Below are 17,366 nucleotides of genomic sequence, written 5' to 3' on the forward strand. Positions count from 1 at the left end.
CCTGTTAAAGTGAAATCCCTACTCCTACACCCCCAGGATCAGAGCTGTCCTATTTAAGCAACTTGTTTCTGGTGGTGAAGTTTCTTGAAATGAAATCATTATCTTTGTAACGATACACATTCGTGTATACTTTGTAACAATGCACATTAAGATCATTAGTATAGTATTATACTGTCCTAGCATCACTTCACACTAGTGTGACATAAAACCATCATCTTTTTAATGATAGTACACTAGTATCCAGTACACTAGTATACAAAGGGGGACATTATTCGTTACTAGCACACTGGATGCTATTATAGAACTTTGGATGTTGTGTTCCCTCAAAGGATTTAGAACAGGAAAGAAAAGAGGAATGACATCTCTTTTCCTGAAAGTCGGCCATGTCACTTGTTGACTGAGCACACCCTCTGGGCCAATTTAGGGAAGCACAGCATGGCAGTACTGACACGGATGACGTATGCTATGTTGTCTCTAAGAGCGGAAAATGCAAAAATGTTACAGGAAGCAGTTCTCCGGACAAAAGCATTTATTCTCATGGAATATTTCCTCAAAAGCATTTATTCTCATGGAATATTTCCTCTGAACTATTAAAGCAAAATGTATTAAACTCTTAGCTTTGTTTATTGATGCTAAGAGTCCAAATGTGTTTCATTAGAAAACTAACCAGCCGGTATTCCTAACCGATTTTTCAGGATTGAGTTTTCACAGTGGCATCCTGGAAGTACCTTCAGTACTGTGACATGACAGCTCAAGACTATTTAGTCACCTTCATCCTAAACACAAACACAGCCCGAAGAACCTTTTCCTCCAATTACCATTGGTTCTTGTGGATATGAAATGTTCCCAGGATCCTGTGTGGGCAGCAGGGACTTTCTTTCCCTATGTACATAATTTGGTACGTGAACAGGTCTGAGCGCTGTATTGCTTTTGTTGATTGTAGTGGGTGTCTCCCGACCTATTGTCCAAGGCATGCTTTTTTCCTTAGGCCATTCGCAAAGCTTATGAAACACAAAGTCCTGTTCACTCTCAGCACTTCCTTTCCTACCTCCTTAGACTTGTTCCCCTCCATGTTTGGTAGCAAATGTTTTGTTTTCCTATCTCTAGCCCCTCCAATCCAGCCTGTTTTACATCCCCCATAGTCTGACATTGACCATAGACCTTTGTCTGGAATAGAGAGAGAAGACCACAGGTACTGACTTCCTAGAAGATCATGAGATTATTAGTTTGTGACTGATACAAGTGCCCAAATCGAATGCCAACTAAGTCTAAATTGTCCACTAAGTTGATGTGTCATGGGATTGTCAGCTGAACATTTTTAGCCACCAAAGACCTACTTTTTCTTCAACCTACTCATCTACAGTTAAAGTGAAGTTTATGAATGACTTAAAAATTAAGGCCTCCTAGCATGTTTTTATCACTTTGTGCTTTTTATTTTTGCATAAACTAAAGATTATCTTAAATAACCCTTAGAACACACGCTACCTTAATTTCTGGCATGTTCAAGGATGGGATTGCTTTGATAGTAGCAGAAATGTCTAGTCTTTCATGTGTTCATGATAATTTCATTCAGTACCACTATTCCCTCCCCCCCCACCCCCCGGCTTAGGTGATCTACCCTCCTGTTTTAGACAAGATAGCAGCAGTTAGGCCCAGCAACAAAGCATTGCAATGAATGGTGTATGAACCTTCCTACAGCTGGATACATCATGGGTTGGTCTTACATTCAACATCCTTTAGTTCTGGGACTAGGATTTTGTGTTTTAAAATGTTGCATTACTTGAGATTATCATAATTCTACCTGTAACCAGAGTTTTCTTTTTAGATAAGATCTCACTAAATAGTGCTGGCTACCTTGAAACTCATCAGGCTGGCTTTGAACTTACTGCTATCCTATTGCTTCTGCCTCCCCAGCCCCAGGATCAGAGGTGTACACCACCATGCCAGTTTTGTTAAACTACAGTAATTATAGTCTGGCTATCCTTCTCTAATGAGTAAATTAAAATGGATTGAGGCACTTAACTTATATATGTCTCCTAAAAGACCATAATAAATGGGTACCACATTCATAGAAACATCATGAAGTATAATGGGAGCAAGTGCCATAATCTGCTTGCTTAATAAACTTTAAAAGCTTATTCGATAATGGTAATGAAATCTAGGATATTTGGCACACAGGGAACCAATGTCTTACTTTAGGTGAGATGCAAATGGCAGTTTCCTTATAACACTCAGATAGACAAAAGGTGACATGGTTAAAAAATGGCTTTGTTCACCAGCGAAGTTTATGGCATCCCCTCCATTTACCTGTCTGTCAATCTCAGGCTCATTTCTCCTAGTCACAGAGTTATCTAAAATAATCACTCAGACATAGCCTGAGGATTATATTGTATATCACAAGTCTTCTTCCCTGGGATAATTACTTTTCAAGATCACCCCTTAATATAAAACCCCCAAAGCTATCAGCCATCTAACCAACAGGTTTGTAATAACGTTTAGAAATGGATGTATGATAAATATGAAAGAGGTTTATTTATGCCTCATTTCCCAAATGTGAGGATGCAAGGTATGACTGTAACACTCAAGCAACAGCTTCCTGCTTTGGTAGTTGATTTGGAAACTGCTTCATGTCCCTCTCCCCAGAGGTCAGGAGGGAGAGCTGATGATACTCTAGTGTATACCACTTTGAATGCTTACAGATTTCTCTTTTGGTGGGATCGGTTCAGGGTCTCAAGAGACAGCAGGCCTTGAAGAATTTCCTCTTCTTCATTGTCTGTTAATACCCGGTTGAGATCTGGGGGACTAGGCTGCTCAGTATTTTTTGGTAGACACTGTTCTCCCACATGCTGGTACTGACAATTCCAGGCCTTACACGCCTCTTCCTAGCAGAGGCCATATACTCCAGATGTCCTCTTTGCCTACTCATATTCTACCTGGTTAACAAGCACATGCCAGCTCACCTTTGAAGTCTCAATGTGTTGCCTAATTATTTGTAAGTATTTATACTACTTTCCCAAGTAGAATTTAAGTTCTTTGGTATATGTGTTTTATACATTTTGTAGTGAGGTAAGTAAGGCAGAAAATTCATTCTTCAGGTACTCCTTGAATATCTACTGTGTGCCCCATGCCCTGGATACTAGGAATTTCAGCAAGATCCAGGATTCAGGCAGCTTACATGTGCAAGGAGATGAGATGAATTATAACTTAAAAAGGAAAGGCCAGGGGCTGGAGAGATGAGTAGGTGGTTAAGAGCAGTGGCTACTCTTCCATAGGACCAGGGAATTGATTGTTTCATATGAAGTTGGCTAAAGGCATGAAATGATGTATATGTACATCAGAACCATATCTGAAATACTACTGGTGGCAAACTGTGTCATGGAGGGGCCTCTGCTATCTAGATCATGGGGTCTTCACAGTCATAAATAAGTCATGATGGATAAGTAACATTTTGTTGTGGGGACCAAGCCTAAAAGATCAGAACATCAATGTGGGTCTTAAGGAGGGTGTTAGTGAGTTGTTAGTAGTATGTATAGTAAGGAGAGATGAAAAGTAACTGTCTGACTCTTCTTCAGGAAAATACAGAATGTTAGAATGTGGACTTGGCTGTTTTATTCCACTCATTACTAGTTATTATAGAGTAATGCTATCTAGACATGTTTTTCAGTGAGTGGCTCCTAGGGCTTCCTCAGTTTGCTGAACTGAAAATTTTCCATTCATTCACTAATAACTTACCTCACTCCAGCTCCTGGATTCTGTGAAGGTGACTGTTCAGGGTCTCTTAAGTAGAACCATACAGTGTTCTTTCTGTGATTGGTTCTTTTTGTTGATTTTGTTTGTTTTTTATTCAGCATCATGTCCATAGGGCCTTTGTTTTGGAGGGGACTTTTGTTATTTTTGTTTTGCTTATTTGTTTTATCTGTTGTGGAATTTCCTTCTAGGGTGAATATTATTTTACTACAGTTATTTAATACCCTTTTCTTCATCCACTCATCTGCCAATGGTCATCTATCTGGGTTTTGTCATCTTTGGTATTGTGAATAACACTGCATTGGGCATTCGCACAATTTTATTCTTTTGGTTATTATCTAGAAGTTGAATTTCTAGGTCATGAGATAATCCTAACTTTTTTTTTAACATCTATTTCTCGTGTGTGTGTGTGTGTGTGTGTGTGTGTGTGTGTGAGAGAGAGAGAGAGAGAGAGAGAGAGAGAGAGAGAGAGAGAGAGAGAGAGAGATCAGAGGACAACTTGTGGGAGTTGGTTGTCTCCAGATCACCCATTGCTTGGTAATAAGTGCCTTTATCTATTGGTCCACCTCAGTGGTTCAGTATTGGTTTCAACTTTCAGATGAACTTGGGCTTTTTTTTTTCATTTGATTTTTTTTATTGCAGTAATCATTTCTCCATACTCTCACTGATATTTGATGTCTTTTGTTTTAGTTTTATGACTTTTTCACAGGATGAGATGTGATGTCTCTGTACTTAAAATTTTCATGACAATTTGTGCTCATTTTGTTGGCTACTGGTCTATACTCTTTGGAGACATGTTGATTAAATTCCTTGGCCTGCTTTGAATCTGAATTTGCCTATTTAATTGGACTTCTGAAGGTAGCTTTTACCTGTGGTGGAAAATACCTTTCATAACATGTGAGTACTCATACGACCATAGTTATGATACATACTATTCATCCAAATTGAAGGAAGTTCATTTCTTACTCTACCTTGTTAATGTGGCTTTGTGAGAAAACAAAACATTGGTGATTGCCTTGAAATAAAACCCCTATTCATGTATGATAAGACAGGGGTTAGAAAACTTACTCCCTGAAGAGAAGATGCTAAGTGCTCTTGTCCTTGTGGATTGGCTTGTCTCTGTGGCAACCTCCCAATTCTGTATTTGTAATGCAAAACCAGCAGTAAATGACTTCTGTGTAAAGGAGCAGTCCTGTGTTTTATTAAAACATTATTCACAACAAGAGGAGGTCAAGATGATTTGAATGTCAGATAATGGCTCTGACCCTTCAATCAGGTTCTAAATAGGTCCAATATACTGCGTGTAGAAACTGAGTTTTCTTGTCATGCACCATCTACTTAAATTTACATGAAAAACAAACAAACAAAAAACCCTCAAAATACCAAACTTCAGGAATCAGTTATGAGGTGTTACTACAGGGCTCTTTCCTCCTAACTTCATGTGTATGAATGTTTGTCTGCATGCTGCATGTACATCTGCCTGTGAACCATGTGTGTACAGTGACGTCAGGATATCTGATCCCCTGGAACTGGAGTTATACACAGTTGTGAGCCACCATGTGGGTGCTGGGAACTGAACCTGGGTCCTCTGCAAAAGCAGCAAATGTTCCTGGACACTGAACCACCTGTCTAGCACCTATAGAATTATTTTTAAAAGGACTTCTGTCCTCAAACCCTTCATATACTCTGGTTTCTATTACATATAGTTTTAGCCAGTGATACTTTCTATACTGATTTCAGTTTAGCAAGTTATTTGTGGGATTGAAATGACCAGAATATCTGGTGACCACATGGAAATATATCTTCCAAATACGTCATTGTGGTGGCTAAAAATTCCTTGTTTAAAGATTTTTATTAGCTTTTTTGTTTGTTTGCTTGTTTTTTTTTTTTTTTTTTTTTTTTTTTTTTTTATATATATGTGGGTGCCTAGGTAAATGCATGCCACACATGTATGGATGCCCTGGGAGGCCAGAAGAGGGCATCAGATCTCCTGGAATTGGAGTTATAGGTGGTTGTGAGCTGCCTGATAATAGGTGCTGGGACTTGAACCCAGGTCCTCTGCAAGGGTAGTGCCTGCTCTTAACAGCTGGGCCATCTCTCCAGCACTGATTTGTTATTTAAATATATGTGTCACTGCAAAGGGAAGAAGAACTTAATAAAAGTTTGTCCCTTGTTCTGTGCAGTGGTACACCAGTTCTGGCTGGCTTGTTTTCCCTCAACACCTACACCTTTTGTGATCTTTTGGCCAATTATCAGCTTATAGGGGTGGTGTTTATAAGGTGCTAATGTGACTCCACTGACTGAAATGTCATGGTTGGAAGCAAAAGTATTTGGAGTGACTCACATCAGCATGCCTGTAGCATATATTTTTTAATTAGTGTTCACCCCTAGAGGCCAAGTTCCCAGTAATTTAACAACACACACACTTGCCATCTTAATTGACAATTATGTACTGAGTAAGAGGTAAAAAGAAATCAAAGGAAACGGTTGCTGTTTAAGGAAAGTGCCCGAGACAAGCATCTATTTTGCCACTTAAGATAGAGCTTCTTCATACAAGTGCTTTTGAATTTGATATTGTTTCTATTAGTGCCATTTATCATGAGATATAGAATGAACCAAAGTTGAGTTGTGGGGAGAGTGGTTTTGGATTTTCTGGTAATTTTCAAAGGACGCACGAAGTATGCTCTCTTGTGTGTACTCAAGAGCACACTGGCCTCTCATTTCCTCCAGGGCTCCTCAATGTTGGGCTGATCCAATAAAAGGCTGTGTGACTTTGAATTTGTCGCCAGGCCTCTCTCAGCTGTCTTCTGTCTGTCTGTCTTTTCATCCATCCATTGATACCAAATTGTTTAAGAGCCCAGATCCCATTAGCTAAAAACAACCCCGGTTTATGTCTTGTTTATTGTCCACACCAGTCTGCCCTGTGCTCATTGCACAGATAGAAGGCTGAGAAGGCAGCAGAAGCAGTTATCTTGGGAAGGAAGATTTAAGAAATCCCAGTGAGCAGAAAGATAATTATTTCTAAGATTCTATCTGTATAATTCTAGAGCCTTTGCCTGAAGGGGATGCCTTTCACTCCAGAGAGGCATTGCCTCAGAAAAACAGTATTGGCTGTTTGCTTTTTAGATTTTTCTCTAAGATATTGAAACTGGAAAGCTGGTTGTTGGCTTCTCTCTCCTTCCAGAGGCAGAGGACACTTGGGTTGTTGCTTGTGTTTTAGCTTCTCTCTGGGAGGAAGTGGATTTGTCTCCCAGTCTTTTATCTAGTCTGCTAAATCCCTGAAATGATTGTTCATCTGACCTCTTGGTGATTTTATTTCTTGTCTTCCTTCTCTTCCCTTCTATAGTGCTATGGAGCCTTATCTTGGTCTTCAAAGGTTGTGGAAATGTTGAGTAATTTCTGCCTTTAAATCAGCTAAGGATGGACAGTAGGATGCCACTCAGTAGTAGAGCACTTTCGCAGATGGATAAAAAAGAAATAAAATCAAAATAAATCAATTACATATACACATGTATTGTTTCTTATTTACTGTGACTGTATCTACTGTGACTGAACTTTAATAAGTTCAGTTGACTACTGAGATATTATTTTAGCAATACCACCCACAGGACCATGGTGACATGAATTTTAGAAGTATGAAATGCAGAAATGAAAAGTCTTGAATTATTCAGTAATATTTTTCGTATTGGGCCTTGGTTCATTTTCCACTTACTACACAAATCTGACATGTTTAACTGAAACAAAATTTCAACCTTCACATGTACTTATTTTTATGTGTATAGGTGTCTTGCCTGTGCGTGCCTGGTCTCTCAGAGGCTAGAAGAGGGCATCAGATCTTCTGGAAATGAGGAGAAAAATAGTTGTGAGTGGCCATGTGGGTGCTGGGAATTGAACCCAGTTCCTCTGCAATAGCAAGAGCAGCCAGTGCTCCTAACCTCTGAGCCATCACTCCAGACCCATTAACATGAAAGCTTAGAAGAAATTATTTTTTCAGCTATTAAAATTATTTCTACAGTTAAGATAAAACGTTTTAAGTTATTTGTGTATGTGCATATGTGTACATAAATATGGGGATGAAAGTCCTACTTGGATTAATGTCTGTTTTGCTCTCTACCTTTTGACCAGACTGGCTGGATTTCCATAGGCTTCAGCTAGACTGGCTGTGTTTCTAGAGGCTTCAGTTAGACTGGCTGTTTTTCCATAGGCTTTGGCTGTCTGGCTGGGTTACCATAGGCTTTGGCTAGGTTGATGGACAGCAAGCACCTGGGTTCTGCCTTGCTCTGCCCCGCCCCAACTCTTGTGTTACATGGCCTTACCACCATGCCTTGTTTTTATATGGGTGCTGGGGTCCCAAATACAGGTCTTTGTGTTTGTGTTGGAAGCACTTTACAAATGGAGAGAGGAGACATCTCCCCAGCCAGCAGTCACATTTTATGAGTGACACAGAAACATTAATTATTTTCCATAAGTAAATTAATGGCCTTACACATCTGAGTTCATGTGGGAATGCATCCAGGTTGGCAGAGACAAGCATGGCTCACGGCTGTGGTTCCAATGTGATTATTAATAGCTCACTATTTCACTCTAAAAAAGTAGTCTGATCTGAACAATAAATAACACACTCATTTTATTTAAAGGAGACAGCCTTTGAGTGAAGAAAAATATATCATAGGCTGCCCGAGGTTAAACTATCAATTTTAAAATATTCAAATAACCATGGTGGTAAACTTACATGAATATGTCAAAAAGGCACAATAAAGAGAATATTTATTAGTTTTCCTCTTATGTTCAGAGAAGCAAAAATACTGGACTCACCTTTGAGAAAGTCAGTGAGTCAAGAGAAATTATGCATGAGGCAAATTAGAACATTCATCCTTCATTCAACATGGACACTTTACTATGGAGTGACTGCCTCTATCAGCCATTGATTAAAAACAATAGGCATAGAAAACCAGCTGTTGTATTAATTAGAAATATAGTCAACTCGCTAAGCATCTTATAAAATTCTACCACTTCTCAGATTTAAATCATAAAGCTGATGATTTAAAAAGAAACAAGCAATCTCTCTTATTAGCTGGGGTAAGATTATATATAGACTTTAAGATTGGCAGTTTTGTAGAACAAGCTCATAAACCAGTTGGAAGCCTGAGACATAATTTCATTTATCTTTATATTCTAAGCTTTATAGTGTCGCAGAAAGTGTCCATCTGTTCAGCTGAGATTGCTGCAATAGTGAGTGGTCAGGAAGACTTAGTAGGAAAAGGTCAAAGGGGCCTCTTGACCCTGCAGAACGTGCCAAGGCAATTGGAGCGGTGGAGCTGATACACAGTGAGATACAGTTGGCTGAAGCAGCCTGTCTGTTAATTGGTAATGATAGTGAGACTACACAAGGAAGTCATTGGCGAAAGAAAACAAAAAGTGTCCAACATAGTAATTTATTACCAGGCAGTGGGTCTCGAGTGCTGGGTTGTCTTACCCCTGCAGTGGTGAGCACAAGGAAAAATGTACGCCAGCCAGCACTTAGCTGAAAATGGATGCCCTGCTGGTACCTGGGATGCACAGTGGCCCGGTGATTGCCTGTGCCATTAGTTTGATAATACTGTCTCTGCTGTGAGCTCAGTCCCCCAAACTCTCCTATGCATCCACCACAGAATGAAGCTTTTGTCTTTTGTCTACTGTTTGCACTGCCGGTCAGGCCACCCTCTACCTGACCAGATGGACCCAGATGATTTTATTGCCAACAACTACATCCAGTAACCTAGGGCTCCGACAGTCTCAAAGAATGGCTGACACTTTCATTTGCACCTCATTGTTTGAGTGACACATTGATGGTGTTCATTGCTATTGGCCCAGAGATTGTTCCCGGATTTCATCTTTGTAAGCCATGAGCTTTTTATCAGCAGCGTATCCCCACCTGCTATGGTATCCTGTGAACTCAACTTATTTGTTTTGAATGCTTACATGTATTTGGTTCAGGGAGAGCAAAGCCCTTTGTTGATCTAATTTAGTAATCAATTGTTTTTAAATCCCTTTAAAAGTGGTACTAGTTGCCGAAAACAAAAGTAAAATTATTGTGGCGAAATATAAATTATTTCTTTGGGATAGCTAAAATTTTAAGTAAAAATATCTTTTTATGTTTATTTATTTGTATGATTATTTTGCCTACACCTGTGTCTGTGTATCACGTGTGTGCCTGCAGAGAACTGGAGTGACAGACAGTTGTGAGCCACCCTGTGGATGCTGGGAATCTAACTCAGGTCTGTTGCAAAAGTCACATGTATTCTTGACCAATGAGCCATCTCTCAAGCCTCTGTAAAAATGCCTGAAGTAGAACAATTCAGTACCAAGAATGGACACTAAAGAGACTTTCCAAACTGCAAACACAGACATGGTCAAATAAACCTTATTTTAAATTCACAATGCTAAATACCAGGTACACTTTGTGCTATCAGTTTGTGTTTGTGTGTGGTAAAATAGCCTCATCACTATAAGCAAGTTAAAATAGATAAACATAAATACTTGTGACTTCCACTAATCCTTATGCCACAGCAAAGATCACTGCATTCATAGCTGGCAATACCCTGCTTTCCTCAAATTGTAACATAATTTATCCCTAAGATAATTATATCAACTCACCATGGAATTAGCATTTAGGATTATACCCAAAACTTAAATTTGACTTTGATTTTACAACTAGAATTCTGGCTATATACAGAATGTTTATAACTGTGCATATTTTTCAGTGATTAAAATCTCTGTGCATATATTTATTTTTTGTAGGTAAATTCTGTGTTGTGTGATTCTCTATGGAAGTGTCATTGCATTTAAAATTTAAGTTTGATTCCGGAAACTGGTGCATTGTTGAAAGAGACAATGTGTTTTCTCTTTCTAGATACACAAACACAAATATACATGTATGCATGCAAACACACATGTACACACACATGCATGTACACAAACACATTCAGCTTTTAAATTAAGCAAACAATAATATCCCAGTTAGGGTTACTGTTGGTATTATGAAATACCATGACTAAAAGCAGGCTGGGGAGGAGAGGGTTTATTTGACTTATACATCCACATTGTAATCTTCTCACCAAAGAAAGTCAGGACAGAAACAGAAGAGTAGGAGGCAGGGCTAGAACCTAGGGGCAAAAGCTGATTCTGAGACTATGAAACAGTGCTGCATACAGACTTGCTCACCATGGCTTGCTCAGCCTGCTTTCTTATAGAACCCAGGACCACCTGCCCAGGGGTGACATCACCCACCATGGGCTGGGCATCCCTCATCAATCATTAACTAAAATAATGCCCTGTAGGCTTACCTACAGCCTGATCTTATGGAGGCATTTTCTCAACCGAGGCTCTGCCCACACAAAGTACTCTAGCTTGTGCCAAGTTGACATAAACTAGCCATCACAGATAGCATTATTCTGAGGGTAGACATAGGGAAGCCAAAACAGACAAAAGAACCCAGACTGAATGCAGCCTTTCACCAGCAGCATGAATGCAGGTGAGACCAGCTTCTTGACATTGCATGGATCACTACAAAGAAAGTTTGATAGGAAGTGTGCTCCTGCTAGTTCATCAGTTTTAGAGATGGTGGTGGTGTGGGCTTAGAAAAGAACAGGGACCCGAGGTTTCTAGGCTAATTGCATCATCTTTGTGAGGAAAGATGGATGAAGGCACTTTCAGAGAGGAAAAGAAAAATCTTACATAGCCTTCCTATACCTTGAGAAGGTTACTTGGCTTGCTTAGTAAAAGTATGTCTGGTAAACATTTAGTTGTCATTAGTACATGAATTCATCAGGCAATTTATTAACTGCTTTGCTATAGGAATGGAGACCAGACACTCATTATGCCCCGTGTCTTTAATCTTTATAAACCAAGGCACTCTGTAGCCAATATCTGTATCAAATCTATATTTTTTAGAACAAATGTTTCCAAAGAGAAAGTTGCATAGCATTGGTTCAGTGTTTGTTAAATGTTAATTTCTTGCCATATATATTAAGTATTCCTCTTAATTTGTGTCTTATAATTTAAAGTCTGACTTTAAAAAAGGTACTGAGGTCCACAAAGGGGGTACCTGATCATCAGGGGTTTTCATCGTGTCAGCAAAATGATTAATCTTAGAAAGAGGGCGGAGAGATGGGAGCCAACAGGAGGCCCTTCATCAGCTACTGGAAATGTATATTTTAAGGGAGATAGCTGAGTTCCCAGAACCAGGTGGATCCCACTGGTAAAAAGCCTTCAGAGACAAGGTGAGACAGGTAAAACGGCATCTGAACTGCACTTGCCATGAAATTTTTATGTGGTTATGTGTATTAAATCAGTTAATGCCTTGATGTATTGAGGGGTGGGAGTTGCAATAGGCTTTCCTTTTCCTGGATATCATGTCAGTAACATGTACATTAAGTTGACTTTTCAGGTACAGTTTCTATGTCATTTAAGACTTTCCAAAATACAGTATTGGTTTTCATATATCACTAATGGACCGAGGCTGAATTTTAGGAGTGAGTGCTTGACAGAATAGAGAGGACACTGACATTTATGGAGAGGGGAAAAAAAAGCAACAGCAAAACCTTGCTAGCTCTTTAGATCTCAGCACTGGGCCCACCTCTGCTATTAGGCTGTGGACATGATGCTTTCAACATAGGAATTTGTGGGGTGGAGGGGGGTGCTTGTTTCTTTTCATATGGGATTAAGACTGTGATATAGACACTGATTCTAATGGGTGAAATTTAGATTAAAACAGTTCTTTAGTTTAAAGTAATAATATTTATCTAGCAAAGAGAGATGTCTCAGATGTTAAGAGCACTGTTTGCTCTCACAGAGGGCACAGGGTTTGATTCCCAACTCCTGTATTGGTAGCACACAACTGTCTGTGGCTCCAGTTCCAGGGGATATGATGCCCTCTCTTGACCTCTATGGGTACTGCATATGCCACATACATACGGTGTAACAAAAATAACTTTAGATGTGCATTTGTATTCCAAGATCCATGCCAAAGTAAAATATTTGAGCTCATAGTTGTCTTTTTATCCTATATTCCTATATCCCTCCTAAATGATGACAAACATCTATAGCCCATTGAATGACCAAAAAAAAAAAAAAACCAAAAAAAAAAAAAAAAAAAAACCAAAACCAAACAAACAAAAACCCACTACCCTCTCTACCTCTTGAACATGTGGGTATTGTGTTCTCTAGACTGTTTTCTGTTGTCTCAGGGTGACAGCATCTTTAGGGGACCCTGAGAAAATTGAAACAATGGTAAAATCCTGAGAAAACTAGTTGTACCATTTATTGTCCAGTCTTAGAACTGTATATACATAGGGATCAGTATATATATATATCACCTCACCTGTCTTGTAGTTTTTCTTTGTTTATTTTTTTATGTTTATAGCCAAGATCTTCAGGAGGTCTCCCGCAATCAAATCTGATCTCTGTTAACCTTGAAGGAATCCCCAATTTTTCATTTCCTGTGGAAACAAAAGCATAACTTTTCCCCAATGCAATACATTTCCATTTTAAAGCTGAGGCAGCCCTAAACTATGTGTGCTGGTTTGATTCAGCAGCTCTTTTTTATGTTTTTTAAACTACGAGACAAGGTTTCTCTGGGTAGCTTTGTAGACCAGGTTAGCCTCAAATTCACAGAGATCCGCCTGCCTCTGCCTCCCCAGTACTGGGATTAAAGGAATGTGCCACTCCAGCTTCAGCAGCATTCAAAAACTTCAAAGTCAACACAACACCATCCAGGATCCAGGATCCTTCAGGGCTTGTTCTTTTTATATTACTCTTTATTCTTACTTTATAGACTATTATTAATAAACGATTTACTTTTTCTATGACTATCTATGCCCATTTTCTTTTCTTTCTTAAGCTTACACATATTTTAAAACACACTGTGAACTATTTAGTGTTTTTTTTTTTCCAATCTGGATTTGTCTTTTCTGCATGTCTCCAGCCTTTCCTGACCTTAAACTGCTAAGTGGCTTTTGTGCCAACTAGTGGCTGGCTCCACCCAGATGGGGCCCATGAAAGTCAAGCTTTATGGCTCCAGGAGCCTGGACAAGAGCTACATTCAATTGGGAACTGAGTCTAACAGGGAGCTACATTTAACTTCCCCAGCTCTAGGAAGTTGGAACCCTCATTGTTGCAGTTACTATTTTACTTAGCTTGTTGTTTGTACTCAATGTGTTGGCTATTTAAATGTTCTGCTGTATGGTAGAGCCTCTTAAAGGAACCTTATCCATTTTTTTCTTCTTCTTATTTTCTTCTTTTCAGTGTTCTCAGGCCCTTTGTGGAAATTCAAGTCCTGTGTTGGAATGCCAACTTTAGTAGGCTTTCTCAGAGTGCCAGCCCCCCAAACCATGACCCGGAGACGTATTGTTAGTTACATATGTATAGCCTTTAGCTTATGCTTGTCCAACAGGCTCTTACAACTCTATTTAACCTGTTTCTCTTAATCTACATTGTGCCTCAAGGCTTTTTTTTAATCTTTCTTTCATTTTGTATGTCCTACTTTGTGTCTGGCTGGCTGGTGGCTGCCTGACTGGCCTCAAGCCTTTCCCTCATCCTCTTCTCCCTTCTCTCTCCTCCCATTTATTCTCTCTGCCTACCAGCCACACCTCTCCCTCTACTGCCTAGCTATTGGGCATTCAGCTTTTTTATTAGACCAATCAGATGCCTTAGGCAGGCAACACATCATTCTATCCTTAAATAAACACAGCATAAACACATGCAACACACCTTTACATAGTTAAAGTAGTATTCCATAACACAAGTGAGCATGTACACATTCGTTTTCTCTGCTCTTACCTCTGAATGTGATGGGACCAACTGTTTGAAGTAGCTACTTTGATTTTTTCCACAGTGATGGACTATGACTTGGAAGTGTAAACAGAAACAAACCCTTTCTCCTGTAAGTTGCTTTCTGTCAAGGTTTGTAACCTAGCAACAGAATGAATCTGAGATAGTTACTAAGTGCTTCTCGCTGAAACCCAGCCATGCACTTTTCCTATGTTTGTGATAGTGACTATGAAATGCTGGCTGAATGGTTGGCACTGCACACCTGCACTGCCAAGTGGACTTTGGCTCAGGCTTGCTGCAAGCATCTAACAATGTTCCCTCTACTTTAAATGTATTCCTGTCTCATCATCCTGAGACCCACTTCAAAGATTTTTGAAAGTACCAAGAATACATAGCATTGTCTCAGGTGTTTGTATATTTATAGTAGGGATATGAAACAGGTATTTTATTTGAAGTCTATGAGAACAACTTAATCAAAGTCTTTTGCTTTCCCAATTTCAAATTGATGATAAAAAAATCTCAAAGGAGAATACTGTATTCAGGAGTACAAAGGCCAGGAGAGCACACTTTCTGAGTGAGGTTCTGAGTGCACAGGAGCCCAGGGGCTGATCTGGACAGAGCCACTTTTTGACTGAACTGTAATTAGAGCTTAAGTGGGTTTAAATAGGTTTGGAGACATTTGTTTTTCACTTAGTAGTCAGTTTCTCAAGTGAATTCCTCTGGTCAGATGTGAGTTAGACATGGGTTTAAGGGAACTATAAGAATTGGGTTTAAGGGCTGGGTTTTAAGTCATCAACAATAACAGCATACTTACCAGTCATAATAGCATTGTCTTCTGGCTTGACTTGTTGTTTATTGTGTTTTAAGCTATATTTTAGTTAAGCTATATTTTAGTTTTGTGTTTGCATGAGTCGGGGAGAATGAGGAGGCATTTATTTGTGTGTCATGGTGTGTATACGTGTGGAGATAAGTGACTTAAGGCTTACTTCCGGTAATGCTTTACTTATGTTTGTTTCTTTTTATGCCCCGAGATAGAAGTCATTTCCTAATTAATTTGTGTAATTCTTTATCTGCCTAAACTCCTAACCTTTGTTGATCTGTCTTTTAACTTTTATTCTTATACTTCTCTTCCTGTGCTTTCCTGGGTGTTGTGTGTTGTGTTAGCCTGCTTTCCTTTACATGACAACATGCCTGAGACACATAGTTTGTCAGGAGGGAAGGTGTACTTTGGTGTTTTCAGGGGTTTCAGGTGTTTAGTACTTAGTCAGTTGGCCCTGCTGATTTCCGGCCTTAAATAAAATGCAATTGGTGGAGAGGGATGCTGCGTGTGGTAGGAGCAAACTTGGCCAGCATCTAGCAGCCAGGAAGCAACAAGAGAGAGAAGTGAAGGTTAGAGTCACAGCATCACATTTCACAGGGTACTCCAGAAATCACCTCAGCTGCTGCAGGCCCTGATAGGGCAAGAAACTCAGGATCAAGCCTTGTCGTGTGGCCTTTGGGGGCCTCTGAAGCTCAAATCACAGCATGCCAAAGCCTTATCAATTAGCAATATTTTCTTGGCCCACATTGATAGCTGTTTCTAAAAGAAGTTATTGTTCAGTATAACAACACATAGAAAGTTGTGGGCATTTAAAAATTCAACAAAAGGAGATGTTGATAAAATCTCCATAATTGGGATTGTATTTTTAAAAGTGCAGCCTGCAGATGCCTGCCATGACATCATATGTTTGGTGCATCCTTGCTTTAACAGCCATATGACAGTTCTTTAGGAGTACACACATGATGTATTTAGACAAATTAGGCCACAGACTATTTATTGTATAGCTGACAGACATAAAAATATTCTGTACTGCACATTGTTTTTGTATGACTTTTGTATCTTTGGAGTTGTCTTGAGGGATAAATTAGTTTTAAATAATTTCAATATTAAATGGCATATAAGATTTTTAAGACTTTAATATATAACACTAGATGATTTCTATGCAGTAGACACCATGTATATTGGTTCTGTGGTATATAAGAGTGCTTGTTTTCTCTATGAAAACCCAATTTAAAAAAATGTCGATAGTACAAACCCAACTTCTGTCAACTCTTAGGCTAATATCCTAAACATTAGTCCTAATAGATTCCCTAAAAATAACAGACAAAAATATTTTTAATCTCTAAAAAGAATACTTATCTGAATTATTAAGAAATTTAAGGAAGTCCCAAGATGCTGAAATCAAAATGGACAAACAATTTCAGTAAATTATGAAGAAAGCCGAAAGGTACTTGTGTCCCTGAGAATTTAGGTTAACTCTAACCACTCCACAGGTGATTGATGAAAGGGTATCAGTCAAGGGAATAATGAGATGCTAATAATAGCCCAAGTCCGTCATTCCTGAGACACTGCATACTCAGTGAAAATGTGAACCAAGGCTGAGGATGTATTCCCCAAATAAACAAGAAAATGCAACTCCGTGCCTTTTTGTTGGTCCCTCCCCCCCCCCTTAGATGAATAGGGGAACATTGTTTTGACAGGGAACAGCATACTGATAGCATATCCAAGGGATATAAGACTTTTAAACTAAAACTTTTCCTTTAAAGGTATCCTGTAGGTAAGAACCCAGCACATGAGGCAGGTACAAACTAAATTTTTCTCTTGAAGAATGTGTCCTTACCCCATGTCTCAAGGGGCTCTCCTGAAAATATACAAACATTTATATGCAGTCATAGTTGCACAAGGAACCAGGAAATCTTAGGGAGAACTCAGAAGCAGAGGAACATACAAAATAAGCATGTTTGGGGGAGTAAAAATACAGTCTTAAAAC

The 17,366-nt window shown here is 39.2% G+C and overlaps 1 protein-coding gene across 1 annotated transcript in view; it reads left to right on the forward strand.

Moving 5' to 3' along the window:
- Positions 1-17,366, forward strand: part of Wdr72 (WD repeat domain 72) — a 161,519-nt gene that overhangs the window by 66,458 nt on the left and 77,695 nt on the right. The window lies entirely within an intron of this gene.

The sequence above is a fragment of the Phodopus roborovskii genome, unplaced genomic scaffold, assembly GCF_943737965.1.
Source record: "Phodopus roborovskii unplaced genomic scaffold, PHOROB, whole genome shotgun sequence".
Classification (NCBI taxonomy): Eukaryota; Metazoa; Chordata; class Mammalia; order Rodentia; family Cricetidae; genus Phodopus; species Phodopus roborovskii.